At 37.3% G+C, this 13,362-nt stretch overlaps 1 protein-coding gene across 2 annotated transcripts in view; it reads left to right on the top strand.

The window, feature by feature from the left end:
- EPHA6 (EPH receptor A6) overlaps positions 1-13,362 on the top strand; it is a 372,812-nt gene that overhangs the window by 293,365 nt on the left and 66,085 nt on the right. The gene's annotated exons all lie outside the window — the stretch shown is intronic.

Raw genomic sequence — 13,362 nt, 5'->3', positions numbered from 1 at the left:
ATAATAAGTAAACTCTTTGTAGCTTGTCATATTCTGCAAATGATTGACTAAAATTCCAGAATAATCTTTGAAATGTTTTACTCCTTATAACTGTTGCAGCTGTCAAGAGATCCCTTGCCTCTGAAATCTACCAGTTTATGGACTTTTCTGAAAGGCTGAAATATCTAGTTACCACTTAACTATTAAGAAGTCTAATTAATATGCATGTAATTTCCTCAATGACAACTTTTTTAAGTAATGAATTAAAAAGCTCATGGTATATTCTTTTCAAAATTAATCATTGTCTCAACCAATCCATGTTGTTTGTTAATTTGCAGAACTTACATTTTTCTTTTAAAGGGAAGTGTTGTGTGTAAAATGCAGTGTCCTCTTGCCATCACAGTAAACACAATAAATATGTTATGAATATTTCCTGTTTTCACCTCATTACAACATCCAAAGCTATGTTTGGAAAACACACTAAGAACAAAGAGGAAGGTTTAGCTCCTGAACTCCTGTTGTTAGAATGGAATTTCAGTAGATTTGTGGAATGACCTGACCATGTTCAAATCTGTCATTCCATGGTTCTAATTAAGATGATCTTCTTTCCTCACACAGTATTGCAAGGATAAATTTATTGGTTTTTAGGTATGTTTGGTTAGTAGACCAACAAAACCCATTGCATTGCAGGAAGGACACAGCTTAGTCTCTCCACTGCTCTCCTGCTCTGTGACAACAAAAAGGAACACAAGTTAATGCTGCCTGAGCAGCCCTGGAAATCTTGTCAAGAGATGCAAATAAAGTGAATTTAGCTCCTGGCTTCACACTGAGCATATCAGCAATTAAATTCCACCAGTCTTCACCAACAGGGTTGGTTTATGGATCAGTATCACAGGTCTGATTAGGATCCACATAGTGGATCTTGTAGGGTTTCAGCACTCGTCTGAAAAAGGCAAAACATTGAGGTTTAGGAGCATTGTTTAAATCCAATTAAATTGTGCAATGGGATTACAATATAATATGTCCTTGGCAATGGCATGATTGTTTAATTTTTACCAAATCGGTAAGTTTTCTTTCCATAATGCCTCATCATCAGTCTAAAGAGAAATCAAGGTGGCATTCAAAGAAGAGAAACAAACAGATAAATCAGTGCTTCAGTATTTGCTGGTGTTCTACAGGAAAGATTATAGAGAACTGTGAGCCAAAAACATTAGCAGTTCTGCTTTTCACCAAGGAGTCAACAAACTTCATTAATATTTTGTGATGTTTGTTTGAAAGTAGTATAAAAATTGCAGGTGTTACTATTATAGTCACACTGTTGTCCAAAAATATGTATCTCTCAGATATAAAATAAATAGTGGAACTTTGAAAGAAAATATTTTGGTGTCAGGCAGAATTTAAAAAAATATAAAACAATTATACAACCATGATTTTAGAATGAAAATAGGCTATGTGTGTTATGAGCAAAGCTCACCCCCAGGCACAGAAAGTGCAAGTTACATAAACTGTAAAGGACAGGGTTGTGCAGCAATGCTCTGCTGCAGGGAAGGAGCCTGAAGGCAGGCTGAGCCATGGACACACGCACTCTGCTCTTCCCATTCTGTCTTTAGGGTGTTGTGTGCGTTTATGCTGCCCCATCTGGGGTATTTCGAGAATATCATGACCTCAGCTTGGAGGAGAGCACTTGCCTTGCCGAAGTACAAAGTCTGGGATTGCAGAATCCAAATTTCATATAACTGAAAGGTGTGCTCTAAAAGTGAGAAAGAAGTTTGTCCTAGCCAAATTATTTACTTATTGATAGCATAAAAAAAGGTGTTTTGTGCTAAAACCTAGATTAATAACAACAGGAACTATTTATCTGATGTGCATTACAGTTCTACTAAGCTGTAAAGGCACATCAGATGCAGTAAATTTGATTAATAGAAGTGTACTGCTGCTCTTAGCACATGCTTTCCTCTGTGTAACCGTTAGTCATTAACTTCTAGCTGTTGCTGATAGATATTGCATCAGTTTGTAAGCACTGTCTTCCATTACAGTGTCATTGCCTATTGAACAAAAAAGAAAAAGGATTTGGTTGTAATAAGCTGAAGTACTGTACCAGGTCAATAGCTATTGACTAGGGCAATAACAAATTTGCCTGCTCACTGCAAATGAGGGCTTTTATCTGGTGCTACCAGCTAAGCAAATGTTAACTTTTAAATTATACTGTTTTCAAAATTGCTGTGGAATATGTACTGTACAGGAGGAAAGAAATGCTAAACTGAGCCTGCTCAAAGGTAGATCTGAAACAGAGTTTTAATTCCCTTTTCTTATTGCTTCATTTCTCATTTGTCCTAGCTGCAGTTCCTAATCACAGAGAGCAGTAGGCAGAACAGTTCCTGTAGCAGGGAGTTCATTTCAAGGGCAATTTGCTGGGCCAAGGCAAACACACCGTGGCACAGAATCTGGATCCACTCATATTGCTAACCAGAACTCACAAGGGAAACTTTATTCCTGTTTGGTTTTGTTATAGCAACACCATTCCTTGCATGGTTTGCCATAAAAGACTGCTTGATTGCCTCACAAATTTATCATAGATGCTTGGGCACTTCATGAGAACATCCATGCTTCCTGTTGAGACATTTTAGCACAGTGATAATTCTGGGAGCTCTTTTGGGTGTGCCAGGCCATGCTCAGGTGAGTTTTATGTCTTTGGCCAAGCTGCTGCTACTTCATAAACAGGTATAAGAAAAATAACTTCCTTCTCCAGTGCAAACACATGTGACCAGCAGTGAAAGCCGGGCTCTAGAGAAGCATCCTCAATTCTACATCAAGCTGAAGACTTTCCATGAAAAGTCTATCAATTAAATTAAAGCTATACCTACCAGAAAAAAAATAAAAATCAGACTGCATAACTATATCTACAAAAGGCATGAAAAAGGATCCCTGACTATTGTAACTGTACTGGAAGAAGTCCAGACTGGAATCTTTAATTAGTTTTGCTTGACGGTATCTTACACAATAGTTTAAAGCAAAATCTACTGGTTCAATAAAAAATATCAATTTATGCAAGGATTTTATTACATTCATAATCTGTTTGTTCCCTTGCTCCACACGCTTTACCCTGAACAGCTTCCAATTCTTAGAAATCATTTCTAAGGAATTGTGTCTGTTTCCAAATTTTGACTGCTGAAGGGTATATACCTGTCACATGTACAAGAGGAATCTTTTTAAGGCATTCATTTTCTTTGACAGCATTATGTACATTTGTATTCTCCAGAAGGATTGTCAAAATAGTCCCTTCACAAAAGGAGGATAAATGAAGGCAACACCTAAACCTCTGGTTCTGTGTAAACTGAGACATCGAGCCTGGATTTGGAATGACACTTATGACTCCCTTATTGTCTCCTCACTGATTTAATGGCTTTCAAATTGTGAAGAGTACTGCAGTTCTGAAATCTTCAGGCACTCATTTGCAGATCAAATTTAAAGCTTGAATCGTTGAGTTTCTTTTCAAATTATTGTATATAACCCATTCAGTGCAACAAAAGCCCTAAAATCAGTGCACCTTACCTTATCCATGAGGGAGGCAAAGCAGAAGCATGATCCTCTTTCACTGGAATTTACTGCATGAAGCTCTTAATATCTGACTTTTTTTTCCCCCCAAAAAAAATTTAGGACATAATGAATTCCTCTTTTTTCAGCCAAGACATTGTGCTCTAGGCCTTTGAGCCTTTATTGCAATGGATTTAATGTTGCCCCTTTCACCCACTTGTTAAATGACGTCCAGAATCCCTTTCAGAAGGTGACATATTTTGTAGTACTTGTGTTTACTGTACACATAATATTGTATATTTTGCTGCTACACAAAAAGATTGAGTCACTTTTCTGGCAATATTGACAATATTCTTCCCTTGGTCATGGATGGTGCAATTGTACTCCCAGGAATCATGAGTCTGCAAAGTTTAAATGTGGTTTATGGACAATCCACTGCAGTGGTGAGACAATGTGAGTGTCCTATTAGCCAGTGGACTTTACATGGCATTGAGCATAAAGCTGAATTTTTCTGATAAAATATTATTGTTGTTGTTCACATAATGACAGCAGGATCTCAGCTGTGTTATAAATTGTTTAGTAAGTGGAGCTGTAAATTTAAATTTGGCTCACTCCCTTTATTTTCCTTCGTATCCTTATTCATAGATAAATATTGCAACACATTACTGAGGCCAGGCCTGGCATGACCATCAAAGTAACACAAAACCCACAGCCACCACCTGCCTTGTTAGCCAAATTCATGAGCTCAGTTTATTCAAGTATCATCCAAAATACAGAGCTGAAGGTTAGAGCTGTGCACATAACACAAACAATACGAAGTATCTGTAGTGTGCTTAGTCTTGCAAAATAGGATACCCCTCCTGGCTGGTACTGGAAGAAATGTAATTAATGTTGATAGTCCTGAGCTGTTTTTACACATGCATGCATTTGAAATGTGGACATTTCAAATTACTCACGCAAACCATCATGCACCCACATGTTGAAGGCTACTGCCAAAAGTTGAGTCCACAAAACTCCCTTCTTCTGAATGATATATACTTGGAAGAAATTAGCTTTTAACCCCCTGGAAAAATTTACATTTGTCTTTCATGCATTACATTCTGAGAATTGAGTTCTAAAAATCAAGGGTCCATTTTGGTTTCCTGTGGTTCAAATCAGGCACATTTATTTCTGTATTCTGCTTTTCCCTTTTTGCAGTGAGCAAGCCATACATTATGACTGTCAATTCTACTGCTGCATCTTTCACAGGACGATAAGCAGTGAAGAAAAAGCACATTGTCAAACAGTCAAGCAGTAACACCCTGTTAACAGCAGCTTAATCTGACCAGAGTGCACTATCTAACATAACTAAATTCCATAATTCTGCTTTCATAGGTTACATCTGAGAAACAGGATTTCACTTTCTTCAGGATCCTTTGCCTTCAGATGTCTGTGTTCAGACACACAGGACCTGACTTTCAAAGATATTCAGATGCTTTGACATGAGATGAAGTTCTAGAAAAATAGGTGACAAAAATGCTTCCTACTAACAGCCGTAAAAAGATAAAGTCCTGTAGATAAGATATGGCCAGACTATTTATTTATCCTTTTCTTTTGAAGGGAATGAATGGTCATAATTTTTCATAATTAGCATAGTTATTAGTCATAAATGATTGCTTTTCCATCTGAAATATCTGAATACAATATGCAATTTCTTCCTCTGCCATGAAAGTAAAGAAGAATATGGTACAATAAGTTAAAGGGCCGTGCAGGAGATGTATGAAGGGTTGGGGCTTTTTTAACAGCTGCAACCAGAAGATCAATGGATATCAGGGGGAGACAAGATTGCACTGTGCTGACAGATTTGCTGCACAACATGGCTGATCTGTTGCCTGTGCAGGAAAACCATAAAAGCAACGACGAGAGCAATTATAAATGACAATGGCAATTGCAGCTGACAGCCAAAGGAGTGAGGGGGTTAAAGAGTGTATAGAAAGCAATCAATAATCCCAATTCACAAGCTGTATTTGGTTGATTTATTTTGATAAGTGTACATTCATTTGTTCTTCTGTATAGAGGCAAAAACACACTAGTAAATGTACATGTGATTGAGCATGGGAAAAGATTGGGGATAACTCTGGATAACAGGGCATAATTCAAGTTGTTTTACCCCATTCCAGGCAGAGCATCCTGATACACCTTCCACTGGCAAAGAGGAAATATGTTTTAAATGGAAACCATGTTACTCATCTTCAAATATGTGTGGTTTTTCAGCAGCAACCATTATTGGGCTTTAGTATTATTTATTAATATTTTTGTTTATCATTACCTGTAGACCCTCCAGGTCTAGTCTCTCCATACAAGCCTCTGCTGCAAAAGTTTGCATTGGGATATTTCCTACAGCTTTAAGGCTCACACCCAAATTTCTAATGTAAAGCAACAAGCTTAAGATATCTTTAGCAGCAGATTCATATAGTGAAGAAGAATTGAAAAATGGACTGGTAATTTTCTCAGATAAATATCTGATTTTGTATTTTATGAAACATGGAAGTTAGATGTGAGCAAAAGAAACGATTTCTCTGACTACAATTATCTTTCTGATTTTTAATATATGCATAGTTCAGGTTTCAGAAGAATAAATAACTTGGATGCAAACTGTTTGGGATCCTTTCCAAACTCCTGGTTGGAAAATCAGTTTGCAAAAAATACTCCTTCATAAATGTTACATTTCTTCCCAGATAAACATAGTGCTTTTAAATCAGGAGAGGATGATGAAGCTGTTAAGGGAGACACAATTGAAAGAGAGAAGCAATGTGGAAAAGAAAAGAATATGATTTTAAAACATCATAATAGATGGTGTGAAGTTACAGAGTATTCAGTTTAAGTATGTTCTAAATATAAGCACAAAACATTAATGACAATCCTGTAAACACATTTTCAGAAGCAAATGTATTCAGTCAGACATTCTCAAATAGATTCATAACAACATCCATCTGTAAATATTGTCACTTTTCAACTAAACTTTAACAAGGTAATTTCTGCTGAATAAAATCTGAAAGCAAATAAGTTTAGCTGATAATGACTTCATTTCAATATTTTATCTAGAGAAGCATAGTACAGAATTTTTATCATAGTAAAAATCTGAAACAAGCTGCTGTTTGCTAGAATTTGTACTGTTGGTAGAATTCACAGAATTGATTACCTTTCTTCCTGAAACGACAGAAATTTGTTAGTATCTCCCTAGACTGACAATTATTAATTTACCCACTTTGGAAAGAGTTTCCTTTCTCAGTTTTTTTCCTCTCAGCTGTAGTTGAGCACATTCTTCAGCATGCAAGTGTTTCAGGTAAGACTGGCAATTTACTTCCAATTTTCAATTAATGCCTTTATAAGCACTGAAGGATGTGACTTTGTGGCCTAAGTAAACAAATACTGCCCAACATCCATCCTGGCAGAGTCGCTGTTGCCAAAACCAGCACAAGGAATATGGGATGAGAGAGGTTTTACCACATGGCATTCACTGAACACCAAGAGGTCTTTGAGCTGCAGGGAAAATCCTCTGAATGCAAGGGTATCAGCAAGGAGATAATTAACAGGCACAGCTAATTCTCTTTGGTCAGCAGCATTTTTCAAAAAAGAAAGCAGAATTCCTGTCCATGTGCCTCAGCCCATCAGAGATCTGCCCAAAACCTGTTTTGGTTTACCAGGTGTGGGCTGGGACACCTTCATTGAGCAAAGAGGATTTTCTGTCTAACTTAAAGATGTGTAAATCTAAACCAGCATTTAATCCTCTTCTAATCAAAGAGTTCATTCCAAGCCACAATTCCAGTAATGACAGTGATCTTTCCACTTCTAATCCTGGCATCTGTTATTCGAGGAAGTCACTTGGTGTTTGTTACAAGGAGGGAAATCAAACCTGTGGGCTTAATTTCATTGATATTACCGCACAGGGAGTTGTGAATGGTATGAATGTGAAATACCGAAAGAAATCCTCAATTTATGTTGTACATTAGTTCAACAGAAAATCACTCAGCCCCAAGGGTTTTTTTTCAGCTGAACACAGCGAGGCTTTTTCAGATTTTTAGATTATCATCTAAAAGTGGGAAGTCTTTGTCTCCTACCCTTGGTTCATACTGTAACAGGGTAACAAGACTAGAAGAGGAGAAAATCAGAGCTTTAGCTGCAGAACTGCAGAATGCACAGCAGGCTGCATGAACACATTCATCTTCAGATGTCACCCCTGAAAAGCTATCTCACTCATTAATTAAAACTTATTGCCATTTCTAAACACAAAGTACAAAATTAAAAGCAAATCTCTGTTTTTATGGAAATACCACGAAAATGGGAAACTGAAAATTTAAAAGCCCCTGGAACTTTTTTACCCATTTACCCCATCAACATTTCACATGGGAATTTCCTGACTTAAAGGACAAAGAATTCCAAATGGATAGGAATTCTTAGATTTTTCCTTCCAAAATAACAAAAAGTGGATGATGAAAAGATAATTCAGCTAATTTTTAATGGATTCATAATTCCCTGAAATAGTGAAGTATACAAAATGAACCACAAAGGTTTTGGCTGATACTGCAGGCTTTGTTTTCTTCTATCATGAAAACCATAATTTTAAAGTATTTTGTTTTCATCCAATAATGAGTGTGTGATAATGAAATCCAAATGTACAGCATACAGTGCTTGTACAGTGTCCTGGGTAACATCATCCCTATAAACACATAAAGATTTCAGTTTTTTATTTAGCATTGTGCTAAAGCAATTTTCAGTTTAGCAGGGACTGAAAAATACATATTTAGTAGACAGCTTAAGCATACACAGGTAGTTTTATCCCATAGAAGCTCAGCATTTCCATTTCTATTCCATTAAGACTACAAAGATGATTCAACACAGCAGTTGTTATTGCTGTCAAAAGCCTTAATCATATTAATGTTGTCACACCAATCTTCCCAGCAACCAGAACTTCAGTGTGCATTGACATTTAACACATTGCAAAATAAATGCCTGTAGTGTTTGTAGAACTCTTTTCAAGCAATTCCCTCATTTCCCACCCCCCAAATCACCTGTTTGTCAAGAAGCAGCAAGGGAAATTAAATTAGATGTTAATACTCTCCCCAAATATTCTGTAACTTACATCAGTTCCTCCTTAGGAACCACAAGCTTCTTTCAGCATTTGCTTTTTGTCCCAGAGAAGTAATAAGTAAAGCCAGAAGTTGTTACAATTGGGGTTTTCTAAAATAGTCTCATTCTGTGTAAATAATTGTACCTCTGGATTCATTCCCATCTGCCAGTCAAGGAATGAGAGTGCAGGTTTGTAGGGAAGCATTGTCTTTCACAAGGATCTCAAGGTTAAACCCATCAGGGATGGAGATCTGAACAGCAGCTTTGCCCTGCCCAGTGTTTGTCTTCTTCACGTTTCCAGGAAGACCCTGTACATTTAAATCTGGAGCAGAAATTAGGGAACTTGATATAGAAAAGCAGGACTTTGAAAATATGTCCCCCAAGAGCTGGGCTAGAAGGGTCTATTCCTCAGAAATGAAGCAAAAACATAGGAATGCTTCATTATTTCCAAACCAGTAAACTGAAGGAAATTCAGAGTTAAAATCTGACTGAAAAGTAGGCCCAAAAAGGGGGGAAATAAAAAATCCAGACACCAGGAAAAGGCAGTCACAGGACTCTATGAGATCTTGAAAATTCACCGAGAGGTGACATAATTATTTGTGTGTACGATGTCAACTACTCTGGTGGAATCTGTGGAAGCAAAATGGAACCACCCTTTTGAAAATTGCTGCTGAACATGAGAGCATAAATTTGCCTCTGCACAGCACAATGCAGGTTTGGTTTTATGGGTTTAGATACCCTAGAGCAGAATTCGGCCTTCAGGAGTTTCACTGTGTTATTTGCAAGGCAATGGAAATCCTCACATGATTCACTTGGACTTGGTGGCCTCCAGGGATCCTTTCCCACCTCAACCATTCTGTGTTCTGTGATTTCAGCAGGGGTTAAGCACAGTAATTTTTGTCAGTTCTTGTTATGCTCTAACATTCTGTGATGTCTATTGCAAAATACTATTTAGTGATCTTGAAAATTAGATTTTTCTAAGACATATGAATTATTCAGGTAAGAATTTAGGCATACCACTCTATTAGCCTTTACTTTCATGGAAAAAAGCTCTAAAGTAAATTAAGAGCATATTCTAAATCTCCAGATTATCACATTAAAAAAAGTTTATGTTTTCTGAATATACTGAAAATACAATCCAACAAATTCATCAGGAATACGTTTTTTCCCTGCTTGTGATTTTATTTTCCATTGCAAGTCAATCCTTTTGAGTGCTCTAAAAATTGTAATCTGACATCATAATTTCAAAGTTTTATAAAGCCATTCCTTATAAAAACCTTCCATATGTTCCCTCATAAAAGATTATGAAGTAATGTGCTATTCCTGATGGTCTAGGAAGGATAAATCAATAAAATCATGTGAGAGAAAAGTCAACTGGTTTTCAGTAGTTTCCATAATGGATATATTTCAAATAACTTTGGGGAAAAATGCTCTAACCCTTCTGACTTAGCAAGGAAACACCAGTAACAATAAAAAGCAGGTTTTATTTTAGAATGGGAAGTGCTCATAACAGAAGTCAGTCTTCTCCCAGACATTAAATGATAAAATTGGATAAATCTCTATTCAGAATCAGGAAAACTTTCTGCATTCTGTCCTCCAGTATTTCTTAACTAAATGTTCGGCCCACCCTGCATGAAAATGCAGTTTGGAGTGAAAGCAGCCAGTTTTCAGTGGCTTCCTGCCACACTGAATGCAAAAGCTCCTTACAGCCCTCACTTCCCCAAAACCTCCATCTGCAGAGTTCCTAAGAACTTTCTCTTAGCTGGGTTTTAACAATCCCTGCATGGAAAGCATCAAGAGAACTGAAAATACAGAAACAATCAGCAGTGGGGGTTTTTACATTAAATAACCCATGCATTTTTCCTTTTTTTTTTCCAAACCAAATCTGTGGGAAAGGAACAACAGACTAAAGTCTTCTTTTGATGCTGCCAGTAAAGAGGTGGTTCTTGTGAAAACAAATAGAAGGCACTTGTGACCTCTCTAGAACTTCTCGATCCACTTTGTTAAATTAAGCAGCCAAAGAGCTGCTTTTGAATTTGTAGCTGTTAGATGCTCAGAAGCACACAGCACATGAAATGGTCAATTCCACCTGCAGAAAGTATTGAAGTGTAATAAATCAGGAAAACCAGCAGTGACAAAGAACAGGGCACAGTTTTGTCACTGGTGCAAGGCCATGGGATATGGGCTGGGATCCGTGGCTGTTCCTCCTGGCTGGCCATGCTGTGACATGCAGAGCCAATAAATGGGTGTGAATTAATGTCTGTGCTCTGGAGCTGAACTAAGCATATGGATTTCCTTTGCCCAGCCACCTTCTCCTGCCCTTCTGCTCAGTGGGATAATATCCTACTAACCCCATGCCAGTTTAGGATGCTGTACCAGTGACTTCCCTATCAAATTCCACCATTTGTGGGAAGATATTCCCCCAGGAACAGCAGTGAAGGTGGAAGGCAGGCTAATTGCTTCAGCACTCCCCTACTGCCTCTGAGCCCAGGCACTTAGCTGTAATTATTGTGAAACAGAAGAATTTACACTGAGTTATAAATTGGTATCACAGGGCTCAGAAAGTGGTGGATGACTTTCATGAACTGTCAGCTATTCTGAGTATTGCCATGCATTTCTACAGTTTCAACACATTTTTCCAACTAATATTGTAACTAATGTGGTTGCCCATGTTAGGATGACACAATGTTCATAGTGTGTAACTGGGGAGCAGGGAGAGGTTGGGGTTTTCTCCTCAATAAATCCATGACTGTAAGCTGCTAAATAACAACTGCAGTTGAGGGCACTGAGGAATCATGGCTTAGTATTCTTGTCTCCTTTTCCCAGTTTAGAATCTTGTACTGAAAGATCTTTCCATTAGTGTGAGTGCACCCACTGCAAAAATGAGTGTTAATTTTTGCAGAAAGCAGAAGAGGTGGGAAGCATGAGTCTCTGTGTGATGTGGACTGTCACAATGGCATAATTTCTCAATAAATCTGGTTAACAAGCTGACTCCAGGGGTCCCTTCCAACCTTACACATTCTATGAGTCTGTGTAATTCATTCAAATATTTCATGAGTGTTATGCAAAGAAGTAAATATTTTAGTAATTTCTAAACTACTATAAATGCCCAAAGCTCCTAGCAAAGCTCTGTCCATCTGGTGGTGATTGATGTGGCTTAACAAGAATTAATTTGCTGTATCTGCAATGATTGTCACCTTCCCAATATAAAATCACATAATCAAGTCTCAAACCCTTTTCATTGTGTACATGATGAAAAAAAGCACACCTGGGGCTGTAAAAAAGTTCATCCTGGGGCTGTATTTTAATTTCGAGCCATGGATGTTTTAAGATGAATGAACTTTTAATCTCTCATTTGTCTGCATTTTTTTGTGGATGGATACTGGTCAGGGCTGAATGTTACCAACATTGTCCTTTTCAGAAGTTGTTTGTGGACTTCTAGACAAGACTAAATGAGGTCTTGGTCTTGTATCTCTGAGTTCTGCTTAGTCAGAGACATTTCTGAGGTGACAGGAGACTGGATGGGATTCAGTTGCCTGAAATGACACTCATTGCCTGCTCTGAAATATCCAACTGCTGCTTTGCCTCTTAGTGCCACTTAGAGAGTGTAAATATCCTGCTGATCATGTCGTGTCTGCCACTCAGCTGGGAATGTCTCTGATTTTTTAGAGCATCTCAAATGACACAGACCATTTATGCCTAAGCAACTGAATCCAAGCTTTTGAGTGTGAGAGAAAAGTGTTATTTATATGTATTCTTTTAGTTATTTGCTTCTTATCAAACCTCAATAATTTTAGTTCTCTCCTTAGTATTCATAGATTTACTTGCTCTAAAATTCACTGCTCGTCTTGTTTTTTTTTATTTCTGAATATGTACAATAAGTGAAATAAAGTTGGGGTTGTCTTCATTAATTTCTATAACAAAGTAACTTACTGTAACACTGTTAGGAAATGAGTTATTTGCCATTTAACATCATTTAAATAGAGGAAAATGTCAATGGTGAAGCTGAAGCTGTTTGGCTTCTCTGAAGGTCTGTACATATGGTGTGTGACTCAGTGGCTGTGCTTTATGGTTGCTATAATTCATATTTTGAAACAGAGGAGCAATGTTCTGTTTGGGAAGTCTTCATATGTTCATTATTTGGCCTTTATGTTTTAAGATGCTGTTTAGTACTAAACATCTTGGAGTTAATGGAACAATTTCCATTTTAAATTTGAATTTCTGTGTACTGCATTCTGTAGTGTCTGTCCAGGATCACTTCTGCAAATATTTTAAAGTGAAAGCCATGGAACTTGGAAACAAGTTCCAATTTTATAGGAATGCTAAAGACTTCTCTTGAGTGCCCAGAGACAAAACTTACCTTTAGCCATCAGATATAAAAGTACTGCATCTAGATCACCAATTAAATTAGTTATTTTTCCACAGACAGCAGCATGTCTAATCAACAAATTTAAAGGACATATGGATTGAGGGGAAAACTAGAACTCCTGCTTGAAAATAAAAGTATAAAACTCAAAGCTCTCTTAGGCTCCTTTAAATTCAGCAAGTGCACGTGTGTTTTGAGGGTAAATTTTCCTCAATGTATTTTTATTAGTGGGGAAAAAAAAAATCCCAACTGTTGAGGGCTATTTATTTTCCTTGTTGTATATAAAGATCAAGATGCTTTCTGTCTCTTAAAGGAACAAATGTGAAGTACCTGCAAGGTGAGGAAAACAAACTTGCCATTGCCTAACTTTTTGG

This window comes from Poecile atricapillus, chromosome 1, assembly GCF_030490865.1.
Source record: "Poecile atricapillus isolate bPoeAtr1 chromosome 1, bPoeAtr1.hap1, whole genome shotgun sequence".
NCBI classification, from domain to species: domain Eukaryota; kingdom Metazoa; phylum Chordata; class Aves; order Passeriformes; family Paridae; genus Poecile; species Poecile atricapillus.
Note: the sequence above shows the minus strand (reverse complement) of the source record. Positions and strands in the feature narration are given on the sequence as shown.